General features: G+C 47.2%; 1 non-coding gene across 1 annotated transcript; it reads left to right on the top strand.

Annotated features, from left to right (window-relative positions):
* The first annotated feature begins 6,178 nt into the window (after positions 1-6,178).
* Positions 6,179-6,342, top strand: LOC124506601 (U1 spliceosomal RNA). The gene has a single exon (XR_006960848.1). It is a non-coding gene; the product is annotated as a U1 spliceosomal RNA (small nuclear RNA).
* Positions 6,343-6,673: the final 331 nt, after the last annotated feature.

Genomic DNA, 6,673 nt, shown 5'->3' on the forward strand with positions numbered 1-6,673 from the left:
TGGAATGAAACTCAGATGAGGTCTTCCAGATGGACTAAGAATTAAATCTACACGAGACACATGAATAGGAAGGAAAAAAAACTAGGTTTTATTCAGTGCACGTGGAGGCCTAATAATGCAATTGAGACCCAAAGAAACACCGAAGCAGTTTTTATGCTTTTCGGACAAAGAGATAACAAATGGGTGAGTAATTGACAGGATAAAGAAAATAGATGTTTGGGAGCTTTAATTAGCAAGGAATTATGAAGTGGAATTTGGGCCGAGTTAGTAAATTACAAAAGAAAAAAAAGTAACAACGTTTGTTTCCACACCTTTCTCAGCTTTAAAGTCTCTGTCTCTGGTGATAAGGATGTCTTTTTAACTTCTCAGTAAGGGGAGGGTATCTTTCAAATGGAAGATGTATTTCCTCTTTGGAGGCGGGGAGACAGAGGAGGGTATGAGTGTTCTGCACCAGCTGTTTACTAAGTAACTTTTATTTAAAATACTCACTATGCCAGGGGCACCTGGGTGGCTCAGTCAGTTGGACATCTGACTTCCGCTCGGGTCCTGGTCTTTCTGTGTCTCCCTCTCTCTCTGCCCCTCCCCCACTTGTGCTCTGTCTCTTTCTCTCTCTCTCAAAAATAAACATTAAAAAAAATTTTTTTAAATAATCACTCTGCCAAAGTGGTACATTTTGAGGCAGTCTACCCTTAGCCCCTCCATTACCGATTCCTTACTTAAACATTTCTTACTTACAAAATAAATAATGTGTATCTTTCTTCTTGAAATTGAGTGTCGGAGAATTACATGAATTCGCCTCATAGTATGGAATCATGAACTCTTAAAAGTTTTAAGGCTCCAAAGAATCAGTTTAATGAAGATTCGTCCATCAGGAGGTTCCTCCTGGTGGATCCTGGGCCAACAAATGAAGATTAGCTTTATTGTCATGGGAACTCAAGATAGTTGCCTTCAGTGTTTGGTGGAACCATGTAAGAACATGTTTTTATACATCAATGATGTCCAAATATTCAGCCTAATAGGTGGGCAGTTGTCCCATAATAACATCCCCTCTTCTACATCTCTTTGATGACTAATGCTCATTGCTTGCTGATACAGCTACAGATTCTCCCTCCAGGGTGCAAATTAGCCCCAAATTTCTGGATCTGCATTCCATCGTGGCCCAATATATGCCCAACATTTCCACCAAACTGGGTTGCACACTATCCTCCAAACATCCCCCCAGACTTCCTTGTCTCTGCCTTTTTGCTACAGCCTCTAAAATTCCCTCCCTCTATCCCATAACCCTCCTCTGTATGGCATACGAGGTTGGAGACCTACTCACGATACAGTCACCTGTGAGAGAAGATGAAGCTTATTTATTTCGTGTCTTACCAGATCCAGTGTTCCTCATCAGCCCCAACCCAATGGTTTAGAAGGAAGGCGAGTCTACCTAGATTTAGTGGAACTCAGTATAGCAATCGAAATCGTCCCTCTGGAGAATACTTCATCTCTATATGAAAAACTGAATGCCTGTGCCCTCAGGTTGCTCTGTCTCCTGCCTGCCTCCCAGCTCTGCTCTACAGCAGCATCCAAAGGAGTGTGGGGAGGCAGGGGGTGGCTTGCTGGACCCCATGGGGCACGCCAAGACTCGAAGTCTTGGATGTCTCAGCCTCAGAAGGGAGGGAGAAAATGAAAAGGGGGAGTCAACCCTTTCTCTTCTTCCTCCCGCATTCCCTTTTTCTTCTTCGCGTTCCTTTTGGAAGACTCCCAATCTACTTCTAGGCAGATGGATACCTAAGACCAATAAGAAGAAGGTCATATACTCAGCCTTAAAAACAAGGACCTATATTTACGCTCCTTCCTCAGCGCTTCCTAACACCTCTTACTGTTGGAAATTGTACAGTTTTGCCTTGCTTGGGTAGTTATGGTATCTCTGCAGGAAAGAGAGCAAGATGACGAGCAAGGCCATTCTAGAGGGACCAGAACAGGTGGGGCAGGATGAGGAGGACAAAAGTGAAAACGTTATCTAACTAGAAGGTTCACCAGAAGGAGAAGAACAAATGATTCAGAATGCTTTGGCAGAAAGAAGCCTTCTTTCTTTCCTCCAAGAAGCCGTCTTTGATCTCCGACTCTGTATTGGATGCTTCTCTTAATGTGCCTCCTCTGCAGAATACCTAACGCAGTTGGACTTCAGACAGGGAGGTCGAAAGTCTTGTAAGCTCTCCCTGTGTTCCGCCTGCAGTATGGCGACAGCAGGGACGAACACGGGTCAGCAAGGGACACACTCACAGAGACTCCAGCCACTGGGCAGCCAGCCATCAACCAGAAAGGCCTCCCCAGTGTTGAGCACCGGGTGACCTTTGGACCTTTGCATGTTCCTGGAGCGAGGGACTCCAGTAACGACTGAGGTGTAATTTCCTGCCAGCGAGCCGATTGGAGATTCTCGAGTCGGAGGCAATCTGATTTAAAGGAAATTAAGAAATCTGATACGCTGGGCGCACCTGGGTTTGTATCCTGAGACCCGTTCCACTGTAACAGGTGAGTTTATCCTGAGGGAGTTTGAACGTGGAGATGAACCCGTGCCTTCCTTGAGTCCAAATGGCAGGCTCTCTGTATCCATTCCCTGAGTCAGGTTCCTGAATACACGTGCTCACGGGCGCCCGGGGCGGCTCAATCTGTTGAGTGTCCGACTCTTGCTTTTGGCTCAGGTCCTGATCCCAGGGTCGTGGGTTTGAGCCCCACGTCGGGCTCTGTGCTGAGCATGGAGCCTGCTTGGGATTCCTCTCTCCCTCTCTGCCCCTCTCCCCTGCGCGCGCGCTCTCTCTCTCTCTCTCTCTAAAGAAAACAAAATGTATTCAAACTCAAAACCCCCAGAAGTTTCTAAGGCGCGTAGAATCATAAGGCCTTTCCCGTGCTTACCTCAAACTACCTCTCCGGCTTCATCTTCCACCAGCCAGCCGCATACACACCCACCCCCATACCACACCACACTACGATGTAGCCATGCCAGTTGCTCCTATCCTGAGCATGCCAGGGTCACGTATACTTTTGTGCTTCTCTGCACCTTCTTCCTCTCCCGGGAGTGCCTTCCTGCTGACCTCTCCCTTCACTTGGTAACACCAACTCAAACTTCAAGACCCATCTCAGATGTCACCACCTCCCCCACCTCGGGACAAGTTACAAGTCCCTCCTCTGTGGGCTGGGAGCACTTAGTGAACACTCTGGCCCGGAGCACATGTATTTTATAGCAACTGGTTCCCGTGCCCTGGGCACTAACCCACCAGCTCCCACAGGAGGAAGGACAGTGGCCTGCCCATCTCTGTGTGCCCAGTGTACTGCAGGGTCGAGCGCACAGTAAGCACTTGGTAAATCTTTCTGGGAGACGGGGCATAGAGCACTGGCCAGGGAGCCTCTCAGTGGCCCTGGTGATGCTGCACGTTGGAGCCCTGTGTCAATCAAGGCTTTTCCAGTCGGCGTCTTTGAAAGTCCCCTCTCCCCACACAGCCTTCTGCAGATTCTTCTCTTATTCGTTAACTCAATAACAGAAGCCACACCCCCAGGCGTATGGCAGTGCGAAATGTACTTCATCGCGTGGTCTTACGTGATTCTCTCGATGTTCCTGAAACACAATCCCGGTAGAAGTGCTCAGCGGAGCCAGGCAGACCTTGTCAACTAGGTCAGTCGCTGTTCCCCTCCCTCCTCTTGCTTCCAGGATCGGGCACTGTCCACACACCCAGATGCTGCAGGCATCCCTGAGTCATGGCCCGGATCAGACCCCAGCCCTGCTCCAGCTCTCCCTTGGATTCTACCCAGCTGAGTATTTCTCTGGTGACTCAAATCACGGCTACCACTGAGCTCTTCATCTGTTTCCAATAGTAGTGTCTCCTTTTTCTCCTGTTTCTGTTCAGGGGGCCCCCTCCTCCAGCTACGCAAGTCGGCACCCATTCAATTCTGATACCGACTACCCTGAGTTGTCGAAGACCCCACAGGCCCAGCCCCCAGAAAGACGGCCCTCACTTGAAACGCCAGCCCCAAGTTGGGGGCCTCAGGTCACCTGCACTTGTGGCCAACTGGATACAAATTCAGGGATTCTCCTTAGAGATCTCCTTAGGATCTCTCCTTAGGAGATCTCTTAGGATATCTCCTTAGGTCTGATAATCCATTGGAAGGACTCACAGAACTCAGAAACACATTGTATCTATGATCGCAGTTTCATTATGAAGGATCAGGACCAATCAAATAAAGAGACCAGAGGGCGAGGTTTGGGGAGCCTGGCCCAACAGTGTGTCCACCAGCCACGAAGCTCCACTGAGCTTTTCACTGGGGTTTCACTACCTAGGCATGATCTACCGAATCATTGGTGATAAGACTGAGCTAAATCTTCAGTCCCCTTTCCTCCCCAGAAGAAGTCACATGGTACTCATCACACGGGTGGTCTTTCCGGCAGGACCAGCCCCCTTCCCCCGAGCCATCTCATTCGCATAAATTCAGGTGTGGTCCAAGGGACCACCAGGAACAACAAAGCTTAGAAAATTCCAAGGATTGGGTCACGTGGGTGGCTCAGTCAGTTGAGCATCTGACTCTTGATTTCAGCTCAGGTCGTGGTCTCATGGGGCCCATCATGCTCCATGCTGGGCTGGGCGTGGAGCCTGCTTGGATTCTCTCTCTCCCTTTCTCTCTGCCACCTCCACCTCACTTGTGCAGGCACTTCCTCTCTCTCTCTAAATAAACTGAAAAAAGAGAAAGAATGCCAAGCATTTTGAGTCTTCTTCTCAGGAACCAAAAACAAAAGTAAGTCAAATTCTTTTTTTTTTTTTATGTTTATTTATTTTTGAGACACAGAGAGAGACAGAGAGCAAGGGAGCATGAGCAGGGGAGGGGCAGAAAGAGGGGGAGTCACAGAATCCGAAGCAGGTTCCAGGCTCTGAGCTGTCAGCACAGAGCCCGATGTGGGGCTCAAACTCATGAACCACAAGATCATGACCCGAGCCGAAGTCAGACACTCAACTGACGGAGCCACCCAGGCGCCCCTAGTCAAAATCTTTATTGTACAACAGGTACAGGAAGGCTAATTACTTGCCCAAGGTCACATGGTGGGGTCTCAAACCCAAGAAACCCGGTACAGAATCCACATCTTAAGTATTCTCTTTCAGTAAAAATGTTATTGTTGTTTTCAAATGGGTCTTGCACACTGCTTATCAATTTTATTCTGAGATAGTTCAGTTTGGGCATTGTAGTGTGATCGAGATTATCTTATAGTTTTAAATAATTATCACAGGTGTATATGAAGATCACTGGATTATATATATATTCGGTATACAGTCCCTTTACTAACTATTATCTCTAACAATTTTTCCATGGATTTTCTTGCAACTTCAAAGCGAACAAACATTTTCTACCCCAATGAAGATTATCTTATTGCCTCTTTTCCCACTGTAATGCTTCATTTTTCTTCTCTACTTGTGCCTGCTTTTCCTTAAGCAACAGTGTTGGCCAAAAACTCCATCCAAAGTCAAAGGAGAGATCCCAAGAGGTGTTTTGGGGCTCCGGAAGTCCCTTCCCAGCAGAGGGGGCAGTTGAAACGAATCTTGAAGGAAGACGTGCCCAACGGGAGGGGAGAGGGTTGGTGGGTCAGGACTGGACCTGAGAGGGCTGGACAAATGCTTATTTAGTTCACTGATTTCAGTAGAAGATTGTAGAAGGTGTGAAATGCCATGTTGCAGAATCAGATCTCCACACAGGGGAGCTATGGACGCGTTTTGAGCAGAGGAGTGACGAGAGAACAGTACACACGGAGTGGATGGAGATTGGGGAGCATGGGAGGGTTTGGAGGTGGAATGGGAACTTCTGCTTGAATTTTTTATTTCGTGGGGTTTTTTTTAACATTTTGTGTTCTGTGGATGCTTTATAACATGCGCTGTGCCTAACAGCACATTATGAGCTTCATAAAATAAATACACACATAACAGTCGGTAGGTATTGAAAGATTATTTTCACAATCAAAATTTAGACACAAGTGCGTCAGAGAAGCAACATGTTACCACCACTAAGCAACCGCAACACTATCATATTCAGGCAATTTATTCCTAAACCATGAAAAGATAGAACCAATGGAAGAAACCCAAAGGAATCTCAAAGACTCAGAAACTGAAATGAGGACAATTTTGTTTTGTTTGTTTCGTTAAAGATAGCCACTAAAATACTTACCTGGCAGGGGGAGACACCATAATCCCGAAGGCGATTTTCCCAGGGCCAGGCTTATCCATTGCACTGCGGATGTGCTGACCCCTGCGATTCCCCCAAATGTGGGAAACTTGACCGTGTAATTTGTGGCAGTGGAGACTGCATTTGCGCTTTCCCCTGAAAAGAAAAAAAAAAATAGCCACTAAAGACAATTGTGAATATGGTGGTTAACTCCAAGTGTCTATGTGAAAAGATTTCAGTGATAATCATATTTGCTTATTATAAATGATTTAAAGTAATTATATGAGGGGCTCCTGGGTGGCTCAGTTGGTTAAGCATCTGACTTCAGCTCAGGTCATGATCTCACAGTTCATGGGTTCGAGCCCCACGTCGGGCTCTGTGCTGACAGCTCAGAGCCTGGAGCCTGCCTCGGATTCTATGTCTCCCTCTCTCTCTCTGCCTTCCCCCACTCGTGCTCTGTCTCTGTCTCTTAAAAAATGAATAAATGTTA

The sequence above is a fragment of the Lynx rufus genome, unplaced genomic scaffold, assembly GCF_022079265.1.
Source record: "Lynx rufus isolate CCGP_SWC_20201006 ecotype Redwood Valley unplaced genomic scaffold, mLynRuf1.p SCAF_9, whole genome shotgun sequence".
NCBI classification, from domain to species: domain Eukaryota; kingdom Metazoa; phylum Chordata; class Mammalia; order Carnivora; family Felidae; genus Lynx; species Lynx rufus.